Source organism: Ambystoma mexicanum, chromosome 2p (genome assembly GCF_040938575.1).
Source record: "Ambystoma mexicanum isolate Mex_15411 chromosome 2p, UKY_AmexF1_1, whole genome shotgun sequence".
In the NCBI taxonomy this organism is placed as follows: domain Eukaryota; kingdom Metazoa; phylum Chordata; class Amphibia; order Caudata; family Ambystomatidae; genus Ambystoma; species Ambystoma mexicanum.
Window position 1 is genome coordinate 41,441,530 of NC_090923.1, and position 19,882 is coordinate 41,461,411.

The following is a 19,882-nucleotide window of genomic DNA, read 5'->3' on the forward strand; positions in this document are numbered from 1 at the left end:
GCCGCCTGTACATTACATCATACGTTTTCATGGTCTGCACAACCGATGCTGGGGAAACTGCCAGTAGGCAATCTACTGTGTGCAGCTGCTTCACTTTTTAGTGGCTCCAGTTTTAGAAATTTAGAGTCTTTCTTTCAGTTTGTGGGACTCCATTTCATTTCACAAACGCAGTACTACAAATACCAACATGATTATCTGTTTCCGGCCATTAGTGATGCTTGGAAAATTTAACAATTGTCTCTAGCAAGTACATTCGAAGGCAAACGATTCAGGCTAGCTGGCGATGGACAGTGCGACAGCCCTGGATTTTCTGCCAAGTACTGCACCTACCACTTTCAGGACATGGATAGTAAGAAAATTGTGAGTTCGATGGTCGTGCAGGTAACACAATGTACATCCTCAATGGCCATGGAGAAACTAGGATTTATAAAATCAGTGGAACATCTGCAATCGAGGGGAATGCACATTGACCTCATAGCCACGGACAGACACGTTTCAATTGCCAAGACAATGAGAGAGCAGTTCCCACATATTGAACATCAATTTGACATATGGCATCTTGCTAAATCAATCAATAAGAAAATGTCGGCTGCAGGGGAAAAAAAAGGTTAGGAAAGTATTTCAGAGTGGTCCCAGTCTATCAGCAACCATCTTTGGTGGAGCCCCAAAACTTGTGAAGGGTCAGTGGAAATACTACTTGAAAAATGGCGGTCACTTATGCACCACTGTACCAACGTGCACCGCTGGTCAGAAAACCTACATTTCCACCAATGTGAACATGGCCCTTTATCCCCAGTGGAGGCACCGAAGAAGAAGTGGTTGAATCCATCTTCACCGACACACAAAGCCATTGAGAAGATTGTTTTCGATAAAACTCTATCAAGAGATTTGAGGGGACTGACAGAATTCTGTCACACAGGAGGTTTGGAGGTGTTCCACAATATGTGCCTAAAGTACAGGCCAAAGCGCTTGCATTTCAGCATACAGGGCATGAGACATAGGACTCTACTTGCCGTCTTGGCCCATAACGAGAATCTCGGCCGTGAACAATCTAGGACTAAGGGTAATGTAAGGGTGCCTCGCTACACTAAGGCCTTTTCAAAAAGAAGTAAGCAATGGGTGATCAAACCAGTATATGAGGAAATGGAGTTCGACTTTGTCAAAAGCCTTATTGTTGCTGTATTAGAGAAGCACAGATATGGAATTTTGAACGTTTCTGTGCAGAGCACTGATCCATTGCCACCCAACATTGCCACTGTGCCATGTCCACCCAAAGGAGAGCTGGTTGTGAAGTACAAATCCCGGTTTAAATAATTGTAATACGATTGTCTTTTTGTAAATAAATTTTATTGTACAGTGTGCATACAAAGTACGCTAACCCTAACCCCTACCTTCACCATCCTGGGTGCCGAACTACCTGGGTGTCATCTTTGAATTCTCTCTCTATTCACCTCATATTGCTGACCTTGTCTATTTGTGTATGTATATATTTTTGTTGATGTAACTAATTTTCGCAATCTCTTATAAATGCTGGGCACTGTTAACCGAGGGGAGGCTTGCGTATTGCAAATAATAAAACAAACAAACAATAAATCTCACTTTCAAATCAACTGCTCAGGTACTTTATACTTTCACCTGACCTTCCCCAAAAAATTAAAAGTCTCAATAGTTATGGTTATTTGGGGCTTCAAAGCTCGCAGACAACGAGGACAAAATTGGGGCCTTAGAGCGCGCCAAGCGATCCGTTGCAGATGAGAGAGAAGCCAGTTCGCATTTGCACATTGAGGCGCACTACATAGATGGATTCGAAACTTCAAGTTCTCACAGATGGCTTTACTACGGGATGTTGCAAAGAAAGAATGTATGCTCATTTCTAGTGAAGGCGTCGGCTTTGATTTTCAGCTCGCGCCCTGAAGAGGCCCACAACTCGCACTGGCAGTATAAGGTTCTATTGTTTTTTTACCTTGAGAGACAGGGACCATGCAGAAAGAACTTCTTTTGAAGAGGAGGTTGGGGGGTGCAATAACGTTTGAGACGATGAGGTAGAAAATTCTTAAACTAGACCGAGTTTCATGTTAGTTCGGTATACGAAAAATCGTTGTCAACAGCACTGTGGGATTTACGGACTGCATTACGCAGAGACACAATGGAAATTGCAAATATAATGTAAGTAACTCTTTAGACGCTTTTATACCGGTATGAAGAATTAATGAATGGATGCATGAATAAATGATTGAATGAAGAGCTTTGAAAACGTTTGTGGGATCGTCCTTGAGGCGGGCACATGGGCATGCAGGTCCACATTCCACACGCATGTAGACAAAAAGTCGTTTCTCATTGTGTACCAACCTCGATTTATTTAGTTAGTTTTCGCATTGATTTTAGAGACGAACATACTCCATTGCACTATCCTTGAAAGCAAATAGTTTCAGCTCGGCCGTAATAAATAAAATGAATAATATTAATAAAGATCGGCTGGCGAGACTAATTATAAATTTTATGTTTTCAAAATAGGTACATACTCCCGTTTTGCCCCTGCCACCAGTTTCAGACACCGGCAGACGGTTTCTTCAGCCGCGAGCTGCAGCTTAATGTAAACAACTGCACCATTCTGATGATCTTATGGGACGATCGCCAAGGGCTCATATGCCCTTACGCGGTACTAGCGGCTAGAAGCAACATATCAACCTTTACGCTGGCCTAGTGCCTACTTGATGGAACAGCCTTGCGGTTCAACGTGCGACAAAAGTGCCTCTTTGAACGAAAACCAACACCCTGTGTACCATAAAGGAACAGCGCGTGACTCACAATAACATTTTAAGGATTTGCGGATAGAGATAAAAGAAAATAAATGACTTTCGGAGTTCATATGTCAATTGCTGAATATTCTATAAACATTTAATGTCAAATAAATGTACTTTACCAAATTTACCGTGTTGCTGTTTGATTTTAAAGTACAGTTTCATATTCTGAATTGTGGCACGCTGTGTTGTGAGCTGATCTGTGTTGGTTTCCGGGTTCTGTGTGAAGTCGCGTAGAAGACGACTGGGCGCGTTTGCCTACGCAGCACAGAAACGTCACGGAGAGAGGCGGGGAATATGAATGTTTTGATAATGTCAGGCTCAGGGGCGGGGGATATGATTTAGTGCCGCAAAAGCAGGTCAGCCAGGGCGATGGGGGAAATGATAGGACTATCACAAAATGGCAGCTCCCTGATGCCTGTTTTCGCATGCGTTTAATGGACGAAAACTCGGGTAAGGTCCATAGGAAGTTTTTCTAAAATTGAGCGACTTAGGCTTAAAAACACATGGCCGACCCGTAGGGGCAATACAAAATTTTGACCGAACCATTCCTTTAAGGTGTTCAGGTTGCAAACACATTTCTTTTTTCATGGGCACAGCCTTTCATATGCATGATGGAACATTGCCAACTCAAAGAACCCGCAAAGCACCAGTTACCTTGCAAATCTGTGCTAGTTAAAGTGAGCAGCACAAAAGGCCTATTTAAAAATTTGTCTTGACATGCAAAAAAAATAAAGTTGCTTTGAGTCAATAATTAAATGTTTTCAACATGATGAATAACGACGAGTTGGAGGTTTGTGGCAAATAATCTGCAGATCTATCTTTGTTTATTGCACAACTTCTCTTATTACATGTCTTAAATCACTGAAAGTACCGTGGGGTTAACCAGATTTTTCAGGTTGGCATTATCTTGCATTCTGGGACTTGTAGTTTAATATTCTTGATGTAAAAATTAAAGCCACAATGATATATATTTTCTTTGGTTTAACATGTTCCTATAAGGATTTACATGTTGTTATGTTGTTTTATTATGCAATTTGTGTTTCTTGTAAGTAAACTCCATAAGACATTATTACTGTAGACCTTGAAATCCAACTATTTGAGCCAAAGCTGTGATCCTGGTCACTCCGCCACCCCCAGCCCCTCCATTTGGCTGCCCACCCAACTGCTTCCTTTTTGGATGCAGCCAGTGTACCAGTTCTTTCACTTCCACCAGTTCAGTTACATGCGTGAACGGAGTCAGCATACCCTCACTCACATACATTGCATAATTCACGCTTACATGTACACATGCATACATACATACAAACATCCAAGCAGGGAGAGCCCCCTGCGTCCTTGTACCTTACATGTGCAGAGGGGGCACCTACGTTGCAAAGAAATGGTCCGGCTGTGTCGCGGAATTGTCCTTCATCCTGTAGTGCAATTGAGCGTTTCTTTCTAAAAGAAATCATTTCTTTCAGACGTCGGACTCCAACTTCTGAAAGAAACGATTTCTTTCAGAAGATTTTGGATGCTGGTCACTGCATGGCGAGGCCGCCCGCATTGTGGGGGCTGCAGGGGCCCACGCACGCCAGTGATTTCCGGGCCCCATCTTGAAATTCTCTAGACCGTTGTATGGGATGAAACCTTGTGGAACTAATCCGGCGCCATCTTGTAAAGGGGTGAACTCTTCTAACATGCACCCGTTAATATTTCTGCCAAAGAGACGATGAGGAATTATTTTTCCTGACAGGATCAGCATGATGGTCACCCCCAAGCCTAGCTCAGGTTCCGTTGCGAGTATACAGACTCATGGACTCCAGGGCTCCGTAATCCCTTGGGCATGATATGATATGATATGGCATTTATAAGGCGCCTATACACAAGTGTTTCAAGGTGCGACGAGACAAGGAAGGGGGATCAGAGGGAAGACAGACAACGATCCTACTAGGCCAGGTGTCATTCAGATGCCTTCTTCTACTGCTTCTCCTGTCTCTCTTATGCAAGTGGGGGATCCCACCTTCCAGGACTTCAGGGGCCCATATTCTAATGTTAGAGGAACATTGTCATGTCAATTCCAGTGGTGGTTGAACTCAGCCAGACTTTTGAGGGTGTGCCCCTGTATCATAATTCAGTGGTGATGTTACCAATGGATTCCAACTTGATAGGATGGCAAGGGTCTCATGGCTCTCAGGACCACCCATGATGTCCAGACTCGGAAGAACAGACAATGGGCCTCATTACGACCCTTGCGGAAATGGAAAAATGATGGCGGAAATGCAATACCGCCATCGAACACCGCTCGTTGCGATCATGACCCGTCACCGTAAAGTACGATGCCATTAGCGACACCGCAGTGAACGGCAACGCTAACTGCACCAAGTACGCGCACGCGCGCCTTGCAAAACCGGAATCACCGCCATGGCGCAACGGTACGCGAATTCTGACCCTAGCGGACATGTACTGAACGCCATCAAGCACGTCGTAAAGTACCATTCCGCCATGGCGAGAAATACGGCAACGCGAACCAACCGTAAATGGCCCACTGAGTGCCTGTACTCCACTCCCTGGCCTCATTGCACAACTCCTGGCAGGCGCAATGTACTCACACTATGCAACCAGTGAAATCCACAATTCACCCATGCATGCCAACGTAGAAAAGCATGCAGGGGCTCAAAGCGCCCCGTGAGTGGGCATCCATGTACGGCATGTCACCATAGCCGTACTGACGCAGCACAGGCATGTGAAGGTACAATACATCAAAATGAAAATCAAGAACACATGACACAAAACAACAGTAGTCCCCCATCGCTTGCCACCAGCGCAAGGCAACATCCAAAACAGCATCCTGAGGGGGATTGCACCAGCCCTGTACTCATGCCAGTAAACAAACCAACCATCAGCAGAAGCATGTACCACACAAGCCGGCAGAGTGACTGAGCAGCCAGGCTCATCCCAAGAGGGGCCGATGGGAGCTGCAGGGCACAGATGGCATCAATACAGAAGCTATTCCAATGGACATGACCCCAGTCCCCCTCCAACAAACGCACGCAAACACAGTCACCTGTGACCAGCCACATTCTGAACAACCCATCATTCCACCAATCGACCTGGCTGACAGGCACCAGTCGGCCAAAAGCCAATCCCCCGCCCCTGAACAGCACATCATGTAAACAGTCACAATGGCAGCCCCTATCCGTGACCATACTGTGCTACGTAGGCAAACGCGGCCAGTACTGTACCACACAACTCAACTCAGAAGGCGGAACACAATGCAGATCATCACGCAATACATACCGCCACAAAGCGAAATTCGCCACATCACCTGCAAAGAACAACGCAACACGACAAATATCGGAATACAATTTAAATGCACATCCAAATGACAAAGGCCCCACAGCAATTTGCAAAATACCACCAAAACAACCATCATCACCGAGGGCTGCATCTGCAATAATTGACCGGCTTCCACTTGTGTGACGCCCTGTACCATCATGGCACACAGGGCCTACATCAACGTTCCAAAAGGCACCATGGAAGCGGCAAGAACCGCAGGTCCGTCCCATGAGGCAGGCACTAGTCGAGCTGAAAGGCCGAAATGTTGCACCTAGCCACCAGTACAGCGTAAGGGCATGTGGCCCATTGGCGATCGTCCCATATGATCGAAATGGTGCTCCACTGATTCACCCGAAGCTGCAGGAGTCGAGAGTAAAAACCATCTGGAGGAGTGGCGTAGAGATGGCATCTGCAATAGGGCAGGAGATACCTGTCACCCAAAAGAAACACAAATCAACCGATTGCATTACGGGACTCATGATGCATTACAATCTTCATTCAACACACCAAATCCACACCCATATGCATGCTAGCCCACTCCAAAGGAATATACACACCCCTAAATCAGTATCGAATCATAACGAAACCAATCGAGCTAAATACACCATTGTCAACGTCGGTTACTGTGCATGCGTCCGTCAAGATAGAACCCATGACATGGGATTAGTAACGTGCCTAGACACAAGTGTATGAAGGCGCGTCGAGACAGGGAGGATCCGACAAGGGCAGATAGACGTATGTCCCACTATGGCAGCCTTGCATCACATAACGCAGGGGAAGGGGAGTGAATCAAAAAACCCATGTACATGGCAGACCCTAAACGGAATCATCAGTCCATGCATCCACACATCATTCCCTCATCCCGCAATGAAAACGCATGAATATTCACTCACATAATATGTGAAACTTCCATCGCGTCTGTGCGTAATGCAGTCCGCAAAAACCACTGTGCCCCTGGCCGGATCTGTAGTGTTGTGAAGCAAGATGGATTTGGGAACGTCCTGCCTTATCGTCCACTACGCTGTTGCGCATCCCATTCAATTCATATCATTCATTGCCTGCTCGTTATGGGCCATGTCCCAAGGACATACTACAATAGAACGTTACATTTCCAGCCAGACCTGTGGGCGTATCCTCGCCGCTACTTCAAAACCCAAAATGCTGGCCTTCGAATTCCTCACTTGCAACATTACGTCGAAAAGGCTTCTGTGAACGCTTGCATTCACAATTACATCAATGTAGTGCGGCTGTGTGTCATGATGCTAACTGGCTGCAATCACAAATGGCACGCCACGCCCGTCGGTGAAGTACGTTACTGTGCTGCATGAGGGTCGGCCATCGATCGAGCCCTACATACCACTGACTCTTCACAGGTATGGAAGCGGCTGCAATCATAGCATGTGTAACAATGGGAGCATAGCATGAAAATCAGTCAAAGTACATCACACTGCCATCGGGATTTGATACATGATTCAAATCCCAAGATGCCATGCGGCCAAATTCAGCCTTACGTGCGGGACGTGCTCGGCCAGAAGGGATTGCATCTGCCACAGATTCATTCAATCAGCACAGGTGGAGGCCATACAGGCCGACAGCACATATATTGCAGACCCAAACCCCTCCCACAACCACTCCCACTCCAAAATGCTACCGGCAGGACTAGCGATGTTGGGCCTGGGGTACCAGATAGCACTGCAAGTGCTACAACTACAAGAAGACGACGAACAACAACAGGTACAACAACCGGGCGCACAGGGGAGACGGAGGAGAAGGAGGAGGAGGAGGGCAAGGCAGGGTCAGCAAGGCCCACAAGCACTGCCACTACCACCACGCAGGCGGCCCGCAATCCCACGCCTCCGAGCCGATCCGTTCAACCTCACTGCTGAGCAGATCCACACCCTCTACCGTTTGGACCGGGACACCATAATCGCCATTGTGGACATGACACATGCTGACCTCGTGAGCATGATAGATAGCCCAACCGCCATCCCACCCCTACTGAAGGTGGTGTCTGCACTCCACTTCCTGGCCACAGGCACCTACCAGCACACAGTGGGACAGTTGCATGGCATTTCACAGCCACTGTTCTCACGGACACTCTTCCAAGTGCACGATGCCCTCCTGAAGCACGCCGACGACCACATCACACTACCACGCACGTACCAGGAGATTACCAACGCTAAAGTGGGATTCCATGCACTTGGCGGCATCCCGGGTTGCATTGGTGCCATCGACTGCACCCATGTTGAATTGGTTGTCCCACATGCCATGGAGGTCCAGTACCGCAACCGGAAACAATTTCATTCAATCAATGTGCAAATGGTGTGTGACTCCAACAAGATCTTTACGCATTGTTGTGCCAGATTTCCAGGATCTACCCATGATTCTATGGTCCTGAGGAACACAAGAATACCACGCTACATGGAGCGACACGCAGGGCACAGATCCTGGCTACTCGGTGAGTCTCATTCCATGCATGACATCGTGGCCCATTTGATGCGTCAATGACCTTGCAGGGGGGGGGGGGGCTACTTAGCACTATCATTCCACTGACACCCTTAATTCGTCTCATACAGGTGATGCCGGGTATCCACTGAAGAGATGGCTCCTTACACCAATCCGGAACCCACAGAACGAGCATGAGGAGGACTACAACCATGCCCACTCACGTACCCGTGTGGTCATTGAACAGGCATTCGGCCTACTGAAGGCTCGTTTCCGCAGCCTCAGCAGGTCTGGCGGGGCACTCATGTACAGCCATGAGAAGGTTTCTAAGATGGTCATGGCATGTGTCATGCTGCACAACATGTGCATACGTAGGAATGTGCCCATGCCCCCTGACGCTGTACTGCATGCACCTGAAGATGATGATGGTGATGAGGGTGGGGATGTGGAGGCACCTCAAGGAGTCCATGAGGCACAGGATGTACGTGTAATCCGACAGAGCATCATAGATGCATGCTTCTAGCAACCACGCATGGTGCCTATTACACGGAAAGGGGACCTGTGGCACTGTGTGTGTGTAGTACAGGCACATTGTGGACTGTACGCCTATGAAGGCCTCGTACGCAAATATCAATGTCCACACATGTCATTGGATGATAATGAGGTGCTGTATTGTTAATGTGATTTGATTTATACACCCTATGGACCCGCCACCCAGTGAAGCCCAACACACCCCCTCCACCCTACTACCTCCCCCCCCAACACCAGTGTCCAAATATGCATGCTGTCCGTGGGTAGACGCTATTGCAAGCCCCCTCTACGGGTATCAGGGGCACCCCTGCCCGTGGAGCGCAGGTTCCTGCCAGATCTGCGTTGGGGGCTGCCCTGGACGGAACTTGCCACGGATGATGTCTCTGCCTGCTCGCGTCCATGCATGTCTCTGAGGGTTTGTGAGAGCTCCGAGAGCACACGGCGCACAGCAGCAAGTTCAGCACAAACGTCTTTGGACGTCGCATGCAGTTCCCCCCTCAGGCTCTCGGTGCTTTTCTCCATTTGTGCTCTCAGGCTCTCGGTGCTTCTCTCCATTTCTCCCCTGAGGCTCTCACTACTTTTCTCTATTTGTGCCCTGAGTGTCTCGGTGGATGTTTCCATGGCTGCCCTGGAACCCCCGCATTCATTTGCATGGTCCTTGAGTAGCGTGGACGCTTCCTGCTGTTGCTCGATCAGCAGGTCGAGGGACTGTTGCCTCTGCTGGGCCATGGACATTTGCGGTGGTGTGACAGGGGGGCTGCTCAACACATGTTGCCTTGGCACAGGACTTGTGGGGGTTGGCCAGTCGTCGTCTTCAGGGTGCCCCTGCGTGGTTTCGTCATGGTGTAGGGGATGGAACATGCAGGGGGATTGGGAAAGGTCATGGATGGTACCTACGTCGCCAGCACTGTTTTCCGTGTCGGAGCATGCTGGCATGACAGCTGTGTCACCTATGGTGCTGCTACCACCAGAGGCAGTGCCATCAGATACGTTCTTTGGGGGGACCTGTGGTGCTGGGGTTGTGGACTTGCTGGCTGCTGGGGTGCCTGTTGCAGTCCCCTCCAGTGTGCTGCCACTTGATTCCTGCTGCTGCCGTGTCTTGATCCTTGCACCTGAGGTGGAGGCTCTTGGGACGTTGGTCCTGGCCCTCTTTGCAGGCGTGCTGGTAGGGGTGTCCTGCAGCTCGTCGTTGGTATCGGACCCTGTGGTGGAGTAAAGAGGGGCGAGCGTTAGTTATGGGTCTGTCGGATTTGGAATGGCAACGTATCAAATGCATTGGGGTGGTACATGTGGCTGATTTGGGACTGGGCCTTGGAGGTGGTCTCATTTTCGTGTGGATTGAGGATGCATTCATTTGGCTGCCTGCAGTTAGGGGGTGCATGCTGCACATGTAGGGGTTGTTTATGGCTTCTTGATTGATTTGTTTGTTCATTCTGACTTTTAGAGGGCGCTGTCAGGGCAAAGTATGTATTGCACTATGGGGTCACATGGTACTGCACATGTTCGTGGTTTGTGGATTTCGCATTGTTTCTCTTGGCCAACCTACCTGATTCTCCGGATGTCGGCACTCCTTTCTCCATCCCTCCGACTCCCTCTATGCTCTCCATTCCTATGGTGGAGGCGCAGATTTCCTCCCAGGGGGTCAACTTGATGGGCGACTCTGAACCCCCCCCGGTAGCTGTGGCGATGTTCCTGTTCGCAGAAAGTATGCTGCGTACGCGGATCCGCAGGTCGTCCCACCGCTTGCGACATTGCTGTGGCGTGCGGGGTGTTGTCCCCACCGCACTTACGCGCTGTGCCACCAGGGCCCATATGGCCTTCTTGTTGGCAAGGGCCGTCCTGGTCATTTGACTGGAGAAGACGACGGCGGAATTTTCCTGGAGGGTCTCGGTGAGCACGGTCAGTTCCTCTCGGGAGAAGTGTACCTGCCGCTTGCGGTCACACGCTTTCTTGGCTACCTTTCCCATATTTATTTTTTTAACTGGGGTTGCTAACGGGTTGGGATGTGTGTCAGGGTCGGATTTTTTATGGTTGTGTTGGGATTCGGATTTTATAGTTGTGCGGCGTGCTGTTTCCCGTTCCGGCCACATGCTTTTACTTCCGTTTCCGTATATTTACGGTGGCCGTAATTTGCGGTGCACGCTCGTTACGGTGACCGCTCATTACGGTGACCGCTAAGATGGGTGGCGGTATTGCACCTGGTGCAGCGTACGGCGGCGGTAAGGGCCGTTTTGGGGTCATTTCCGCCATCGCAGCCTTTCGGATTCCGCCATGGCGTAATGCTCGTGCCCGATGGGTCGTGATTGGCCGCACTTTGCTCCTTCGTGCAATGGCGGAAACGCTATTTACGCTGTTGCGGTCCGGTCAGTCACTTTCCGCCAGGGTCGTAATGAGGCCCAATGTCATCAAATTGCAGAGATTTTGAGGTCGCTCATCAGGCTCTTCTGGTCTTTGCCTCAGATATGTAGGGGTGTTTGGTACTCGGCCCTGGCATATGTCATACAGCAGGTGGGTACAAGAGCCAAGGCTCTGGAATTGATAGCTGTGGAGCTGGGACTTTGAACGGATCTCCTCTCCCTCAGAGCGGTCCGTATTGGCGGAGTCCAGAACTCACAGGTGGTCTATTGTGCCGGTCCTTTCTGGTTTCCTCTGAATGGCATCTGACCGAAGTTGCCTTCAGGTTAAGCACTCAAAGGTTCAGCTGGTCTAGAATGAACATGTTTGCCGCACCACAGAGTACCCGCTTCCTCTCATTTGTTCTCGATACAAGGAGAGTGAGGCCTTGGGAATGGATGCCCTGTCAATTCCTTGGCCCCAGACCTTGGCCTCAGACCTTAGTCTACGCATTCCCCCTGATTTCCCTGAAGATCCTGAAGATTCAGGGCAGTTCTTGTTGTACCAGTTTGGCGCAGGAGGATAGGACTTCCCTATCCATTCCAGTTACTAGCTCTCCCCCTGTTAGTTTTACCTCAGACCTTTCCACCAGTTTAGGGTCCAGTGTGCTCTCCGCTGAACAACAATTGGGACTGGGGGGCTAGCCTTATGAAAGGGAGGGGCTGAAAGGCCAGTGTTTCCAACAGCAGGTCTCCTTGCCCTTCCAGGGTTCTAGGCAGCCAGACACTCTTAAGTCTTTTTTTTTTTTTTTAAATATATTTATTGATTTTTCAAAGAAACTTATACAACCAGCATCATCCACATAGCAATCAGTTATATATCCACAATAACTTCCCATTCCCTCCTCCCCCCATGCGAACCCGGACCGGGGTTGCGCGGTCTGCCATTGGTGTTAGGGTGAGCCCGGGCTGTCCAGGTCCTCACCTGAGGTACTGACTTCTTTCGGGCGGAACAGGGCTGTCGTGAGGGCTATCCATTGCAAGAGGTCTTCCGAGTCACCTGTTTTCTGCTGTCGCTGTGCCAGCTCCCAGGCCCCGGTTTCAGCCACAGACCACCTACGGAGGTCTTCCCACCATGTCACAAGTCTAGGGGCCCTGGGGCACTTCCAGGCCATTGCGATGCGCCTTTTTGAGAGGATGTACATCAAATCCTTGAGCCTATTGAGGGGTTTGTTTTTTTTGCCTCGCGGATATGAGCCCAGTAGACATGCCTTAGGGGATTGCACGTCTAGCGTTATGTCCTCCTCCGCTATCCTGGTCTGAATTTGCGACCAGAAGGTTTGTATATCCGGGCAGGCCCAAAACATGTTGGTCAGTGAAGCCGCGGGTTCTTGGCACTTGGGGCACGGCACTACGCAGGCGCCATTGAATCTCGAGATGACAGCAGGGGTAAGGTAGGCCCTGTGGATGATGTAAAATTGGATAAGCTGGAATCAGGCATTCCTGGAGACTTTTTTATGGTAGTGTGTTATTGTTTCCCACACCGTGTCTCCGATTAGAGTGTTTAGCTCGGCTTCCCATTTACCCTTGCATGTGAGTTCGTTATGTGTGGTGTTGTCAATTAGGATCTCATAAAGCCTAGAGGTTTCGTGTCCCCCCTCTGCAACGCCCACCAAGTTCTCAATGGTCTCGTGTCCGGCGCATTGGGATTCCGCTTCCGGCCATCGCTTCCTAAGCCTGTCCATCACCGCCCCATGCAAAAGGAACTGACCCAGTGGAACCCCAGTCAACTCGTGCAGTTCGGGAAATGTGTGAGTGCCCTGGTCGTCTATCAGATCGCCCAGGGTGGCAACACCGAAAGGTTCCCACATGAGACACTCTTAAGTCTTCTGTTGGGATACGTTTATCTCTTGGGAGTTTTGTCCAGTGTGTGGCTATTCTGTCATTTATGGATTCTTGGAGCGGAGAAGTTAAGGAAGCAGAACCCTTTTTGTCCCGCCTTTGGAAGATCTTTGCACTCGCTCGCTCGCTCGGCCAAGAGTTCGGTCCGAATGCCCAGCATTGGACCTCCTGACTGCCTTTAGGGCTCTTCATGGTCTTAGTTGGAACCATTGTTTCGTAGACTTGAAATGTCTCCCTCTGAGAACTCCTTTCCTGGTTCCCATTGCTATGGTGAGGTGGGTTGAGGAGCCCGGTCCCCTGCTGTGCTCCTTATTAAGTGGTCACCCCTACAGCCATAGTGTTGTGATGTGACCCCAGAGATCGTCCAGAGGTGATGATCTCATTTGATGATCTCATTTCACCTGTTACAGGAAATGGTCAGAGCTTCCCTTCCAGGAGGTCTCTCTTGGTCTGAGGCCTCCGTTTTGGCACACAAATTTGAGGAAGGTCCTCCTAACCTTTTTGGAGAGGGCCCGGGAACTCTAATATTTTGGCAGTCTCTTTCTTACGTTAGGGGCTTCAGGGAGGGGTCAGAAGGCCTCACCTAGGATGATTCACCATTGGCTCAATCACCTTGGCCTTAAGCTTGGTTGAGGTGCAGCACCTCCTCCTGCCCCCCGGGCTCTTGGTTTGCTCGACGAGGGGGATGGCAGCCTCTTGGGTGGAAGTGTGGGCGCCTCTATCCTTGAAATCTGTAAGGCACTGATGGGGGCATTATCCTTCACATTTGGCTCTGGCCACTTGGTCCTGCAGGCGATTTCACGCAGAGAGTTGATTGAATCAATACGATTCACTGCCTGTGCAGTACCACAGAGCGTGGATGTGGCTTGCACAAAGGGCAGGGTAGGGGGAGGAACACGGAAAATGAAGAAAAGCAAGGCAAGAGGTGGGCGTTATGAGGGATGGCCCGCAGGCAGTCCAGTGCATGCCCAAGATTGCATTGAATGATACGTATTCATGGATCCGAGCGTGCAACCTCTTACCATACACCAACCAAAGGCAGGCGTACAGACACCTGTGCATATGATTCAACAATTACGACTAAGATCGGGTGTCTGATTTAGGGGTGCATGTACACAGTGTAGTGGGGTGCAGGAACGGTTTACGGGGGTTTGCCTGCAGATTTCCTGAGTTTTACCCGAGTTATGATAAATCGTGCGCATGTTGTCGGGCTGCCTGTAACAGTTGCGGGGGACCCCTGCGCATGGTCCCTGAGATGCAGCCCTGCTTGTGGGTGTGTGTATTTTCACCAGGGGGGGCACATAAAGGTAGCTGTTCTGGCTATTTTTGCTTTGCGTCGGGGCAGGTCGGGGGCATTATGGCTGCGACTTGAGTATACAGTTATTTACGCAGAAAATTACATGGATACGCGGAGCGCGCATTTTCACGTTCTGCATGCAGGAACGTGCAGTGTCGTTCTCGGCGCATGGCCTTTGTGGGATAATTGCGCACTTTTCCATGAATCAGGCCCTAATAGTCTGAGTAGGTCTTTTTCACCTATTTGACAGGGAACTCATGTATTCGCAGTAACATGGCAATTACGGGGGAGTTTTCAAAGAGTGTTTATTTAATTGTTTGTTCTGTTAACTGATGTTCATGATGCCCTCGGGTTTAGTGTTCTTCATAAATGTTAAAATAAATAAATAAATAACTGTTGGAATTCCTGACTCTGGTGTATCTTTGTCCTTTGGGTGTGCAACACTACTTATTGTACATTCCACAGTGGAGACCCGTTGGGTGTCAACTTAAATGCAGAAAGTTCTCTGTGTGCAATTTTATTCATTTGCATATGAAGCGCAAAATGACAGAGTAAAAAATAGGCAAAATGACCTTTATTCCTTTGTGCACTGTGCAGTGCAAATTCTGTAAATTCCGCCTGCCATTTAGACCTGAGCATGCAGCCTTATGGACTCCTCTGGAATCGGTTTGCTTTTAGCAGGTGCAAAAAGCAGGAGGCTTGCATGGGAAGCCACTGTATCACCGCCACCGTGAAAATGTCGTGCGTGTGGTAAATCGTGTGGATTTGCATGGGGAAGCAAATGGGGGTGGCGGAAACGGAAAATCCGCTCTGTGCCCTGCTCCGCCATAAAAATGAAATGCATCCGGTGAAATGACCCCCTATGCATAGTGTGCAGCCCTAAGGAGGCTGATTCGCCATTTCCTCGCCATAGGGTCGGCGAAGAGACGGGGTGCAAGTGAGCAGGGTAATTCCAGGACGCATCAGACACATGCAGAGACATGGCAGCTTAGCCTACCAAACCCCCAGAGCATCAGCAAGCCCCAAAAAGCTGGCAGAGAGGGTGTCAAGTCAGTGCCGTGTCAGCCACAAATAACATGTGACTAACTCTTGCAGAGCAGACACTGCACCACCCCCCCCCCCCCCCGCCTCAGAGCGGAAGATGGCACGAGACTGATCCTGTCCCATCCCTACCTGCCTTAAAGGATACCGTGTGACTGACTACCAGCCGTTCGGAATGGGGTCTGACAAGCGACTCTCTGCCCGCCCCTCCCCCCCCCCCCCACCCCGCCTACCCGAGGTCTGTTGCCCTTTCTGAGGTCCGCTTGACGACCTCTGGGTACACTTATTATGTAATTGAAGTGCACGTGTCCGGGGCGTGACCCCACGTTACCCAGAGAGCCCGAGGCTGCGGAGGCTTCGTGCAGGCTGAGTGAGCAGATGAAAGTGTGCAGCCCACTCTGTCAATGCCCTGATTTGTGTTCCTTGGCGGCCTTCCCTCTCTCTGTGCCAAGGCAAACAGAGGCCTCCCGGAGAGCCTGCCGCCATCTCCCAATACAGATTGCGCAATCTTAAAGTGAAACCTTACAGGCAGCCTGTGGATGTGTGCTGACAGTTCCTGCCGCCAGCCAGCCCCTCCCCCAGGCTCTGCTCTCGCTTCCAAGGGTCGCCATTTTGTGAACTGAGCCTCACCTCACCTCCACCTGTCAGCAGCACCCCCACATGTAACTCTGCCTGAACCCCGGGTGTTCATTGCTTAACATAGCCAAGGGAGAGGACCTAACACACGAGCACGGATTCTCGGTTTACTGACACATCCTTTAGACAATATCCGAGAGGCCAGAACTAGGTACAACATATATGCCTGTGTAAGAAGAGATGAGAATTAACTGAGCTGTAAAGATGCTCTCCATTTTCCACGTGTGGGTGCAGCTGTGTTGTGTAATTCCAGTGCTACAAGAATGCAGCAAAACCCCAGACAAAGAGAAATACTTGCTTGACTGTTTCCAGGCCCTTATCAAGCAGGTGGAATGTTTAAATAAGTGTTTCCCAGCAGTGATCAGCATGTCTTTCTATTTGTATTTGTATTTTATTTATTTATAGCGCAGCCAGGCCCAAGGGCAACCATGCGCAAATCTTGACAAGGTAAGTACAATACAGCAATGGTTACAAGTTAGGCAGGAAGAATGATCACAGTACATACATACAATAAAGTTTCACACATTATGCAAGATGACGTGCAACAATATCTCCAGTTGCAGTGTAGTTATGCATGGTGGACAGTCATTTTTTCGAAAAAAAAATGTCGAAAGACAATTTTTTCAAAAAAATAATGTCGAAAAAAAAGTCGAATTCCTTTTTTTTTATTATATATTTATTTTGGGGTCCTGGAATAAAAAAAAATGGGTAAAACAAAACAAAAATTTGAAAAAGGGGGGTTGGGGGGGACCCCACCATTTCGAATAAAAAACGTATAAAAAAAAAATGCGACTTTTTTTCCGACATTTTTTCGAAAAAATGACTTTCGACATTTTTGAATTCGAAAAAATGACTATGAACCGTTATGCATAGTGTGCAGAGTACAATATCTACAATATCTACAATTTAGCAAAGAGTAAATACAGATGACGGCAGTTGAAAAACCGAGAGCCGTCCTAGATGAAATGAGTCGTTTAGACATCTGTGGTAGCTAGCCACAATTTAGTTCTTTGTTTGAAAAGGGTAGGAGAGTGTTCAGATCTGATATGTAGTGGGGTAGAATTCCATAGTTTGATAGTTTGGAGGCAAGGACAGGGAAGCTAGTTCCCCCTGCTTTCTGTAATTTGAATCTAGGGATGGTCAAGCATTGTGCTTGAGCCGATCTAAGTATGCGAGTCGGCGTGTAGTGAGAGAAGCGAAATGAGATGTAGGAAGGGGCCTGATTGTTCAAACATTAATGTGTAAGGGTGAGAGATTTCAATGATATTCTCTGTGTTACTGAGAGCCAATGTAAGCTTTTCCTTGTTTCAGAGATGTGGGAGGATCTGGTGATGTTAAGGGTGGCTCTAATGGCATTATTTTGAGTAACCCGTAGTTTGTTCAAGTTACGTTGAGTAGTCCCTATGTATAAGGCATTGCAATAGTCCAATTTGGACATAACCAATGTCCTGGCCTGGATAGTACAGTTCTGTGTGGTAAGGAAAGGGTGGCATGCTGTAATAAGCTTACATGTGTAAGCGGAAGCCGAGACAACTGCGTTAGTTTGTCTAGTCAATGATAGAGTGGAATCGAGGTACATTCCTAATGTTTTGGTGTCGGCGGAGACTTTAATAGAATTACCATCGATGTTGAAAGTTTTGAAGGCGGGGTCAAGTTTATTCAGTCGTTGTTGGGAACACAGGATGTGGAGCTCTGTCTTGTTGTCATTCAGACAGAGCTCATGCTGGGCCATCCAGGCTTGGATAACTTGATGAATGTCATTCAAGGCTTTTGCGTCCGCTGTGTACTCACCTGTGATAGGGATGAGTATCTGGGTGTCATCAGCATAGTTGGTGTATGTGACACCCAGATAATCAAGTGCATCAAAAAGAGGTTTAGTGAAGATGTTGTAGAGCGTTGGTGAGGTGCACGAGCCCTGTGGAACCCCACAAGGCACAGAGGTGGGTTTTGCTGCGGCAGTAGGTGAGAATACCCTCATCTGCCTGTTATCCAGGAAGGAGCTGATCCATTTGGTAGCTTTATCAGAGAAGTGGACAGCTGATTTCAGGTGGTGACAGAGGATTTGATGGTTGACAAGATCGAAAGCTGCTGATAAGCTTGTCTCTCCTACAAGCAGTACATATATGCCTTAAGCATCCAGTAAACTACTCAGAACACGTTCACTGAGTGTGTATTCCTTACCACTGATTAAGAAACCCTTACCACAATGTTTACTACATTCTCAAAGGAAATGGGCTAATTATATATTTACCTGCATATCACTTGCTAAAAAGCAATTGATAAGCAGCTTTAATCATTTGCTTGGGATTTTGAAATCCGAAAATAAATAAAAACCTAATTTGTATTTGTCGTGCTCTCAGTAAATGCTCACATTACGCATTCTGTAAACAGGTTCCCAGCTTAGTCAGTGCTCAAGCAAGGCCTTGTATTTTGACTAGGGTAGCACCCAGCTTAGTCAGAGGCCTTGTATATTGAGTAGGGTAGCACTCAGCTTAGTCAGTGTTCAAGCAAGGCAAGTCCTTGTATTTTGACTAGGGTAGCACCCAGCTAAGTCAGTGCTCAAGCAAGGCAAGTCCTTGTATTTTGACTAGGGTAGCACCCAGCTAAGTCAGTGCTCAAGCAAGGCAAGTCCTTGTATTTTGACTAGGGTAGCACCCAGCTAAGTCGGAGGCCTTGTATATTGAGTAGGGTAGCACCCAGCTAAGTCAGTGCTCAAGCAAGGCCTTTCATTTTGACTAGGGTAGCACCCAGCTTAGTCAGTGCTCAAGCAAGGCCTTTCATTTTGACTATGGTAGCACCCAGCTAAGTCAGTGCTCAAGCAAGGCCTTGTATTTTGACTAGGGTAGCATTGTTCGGGGCAACCTTGCATAATATTGTTCTTTAGCCCGTCTGCCCAGTACAGAAGCGAAACAGCCCCATGAGGTCTGTCTATGGCTTATCACCAATGGAAATAGTGCAGCCAGAGAGGCTAGGCCACGTGGGCCAGGCATCAGGACCTTTCAACTGTTTCAGATAAAATGGGCCCCAACACTTTCGGGAGCCCCTGTGACTCAGGCAAAGAAAGCTTCATAGCTTTTCTTAAGTAGTGATTTAGGGTTTCAACTCTATACCGGTTGCCGTTCTGCTACACAGAGGCCAATAACCATATCCATTAATGATCCACAGCCATTTAGATTTTTATAGAATGAAGCCACAGGGTGGGGCCCGTGATATGATCATGTCGCCTAAGGAAGCGTCAGCCTGCACAAACTAAAAAGTGTGTCACTTTAAGCATGCATTTTCTGGCCAAAGACAACCCTCTCTAAAAGGGGTTCCGTAATGATAGACATGTTTCACCCTGCTTTCAGCTCTTTGATGTGGCGCAGGGCATTTACCATTTTTCCACTGCCCTCATGCATTTGAAAGCCTTAAAGTACCTCATAGCAATGCATTTCTGTTGTTAAAATGTGCAGGCAGGATGTTCCAGCTGTAGGCCAGGGATCCCCAAAACATTATTTTGAAATGGGCCCCCACTCATTGGACTGCCGTGAGACCACGTGCCCTATACATAGAAACTCAAGAAACCCAGACAGGTTTCA

General features: G+C 48.6%; 1 long non-coding RNA gene across 3 annotated transcripts in view; it reads right to left on the minus strand.

The window, feature by feature from the left end:
• LOC138565825 (uncharacterized) overlaps nt 1-19,882 on the minus strand; it is a 147,499-nt gene that overhangs the window by 71,287 nt on the left and 56,330 nt on the right. Inside the window, exon 1 of one of the 3 annotated variants that reach the window (XR_011301634.1) lies at nt 2,933-3,016. The exons of 1 other annotated variant lie outside the window; for it this stretch is intronic. This is a non-coding gene — a long non-coding RNA (uncharacterized lncRNA). Of the gene's footprint in view, nt 1-2,923; nt 3,017-19,882 lie in introns of those variants that run through there. One more of the 3 variants, XR_011301635.1, reaches the window with a different exon arrangement.